Here is an 815-nt window from a genome sequence, read left to right as displayed (position 1 = left end):
GTAAAGCCTACTATCCTAAAATGTCCTACCCTTACCTAAGCCCCATTACAACCCGAAAGTCCTCCAAAAATGTATGTGTTTACTGCATTGTGATTGCTAACTAGAATTTTTTTCAAGCATATGGTAGCGTGATGCATTTCTAGGATTTGAGCGATAAATTCATAACCCTTTCTAAACACTTGAGAGAAATTTTGGTGAGATTGTGTGAAGAGAGAGTTGAATTTGATGAATGAATGCCAATGTGTACAAATCTTGTTGTCTGTATTTTTGAAAACAACCATAGAGCATGATGAATGTTTTGCAGTAGCAAGAACTTTGAAATTTGAGTTTGATGTAATTTGAGAAATTGAATTTAAGTGTGCATTTAACAGGACCAAATATGAAATTAATTGTTGCTTGGGGACAAGCAATAGATTAAGTTTGGGGTTGTGATGACTCTTCATCATATGCATATTTTCCCACTATTTTAGTCTTATTTATCCTCAATCATCAGTTAAATTAAGGATTTATTTGATATATTTTGTTGATTTTTGTTCTTTGAGTTAATAAAATGTTTTTTGTTTTTATTTCGTTGATTAAGTAGGAATTTGTCGTAATTTTACATTGCGTTTTGTTTTAGTGCAGTGCTGAATTTTGGTGAAAAATCAACATGACATATGTGGAGTATTTCAGCCATATCTGGAGTTCTAGATGTCCAATTAGTGTCATTCCAAGTGCTAATGAAAGATACGATCCATATCTACAACTTTCATGAAGACACCGGGACCAAAGTCAGAAGCAAAACATGAGAAAAATGCAAAATACATCAGACAACA

The sequence above is a fragment of the Cicer arietinum genome, chromosome 8 (genome assembly GCF_000331145.2).
Source record: "Cicer arietinum cultivar CDC Frontier isolate Library 1 chromosome 8, Cicar.CDCFrontier_v2.0, whole genome shotgun sequence".
Taxonomy (NCBI): Eukaryota; Viridiplantae; Streptophyta; class Magnoliopsida; order Fabales; family Fabaceae; genus Cicer; species Cicer arietinum.
The sequence above is the reverse complement of the archived record's forward strand: the minus strand, read 5'-3'. Positions refer to the sequence as shown.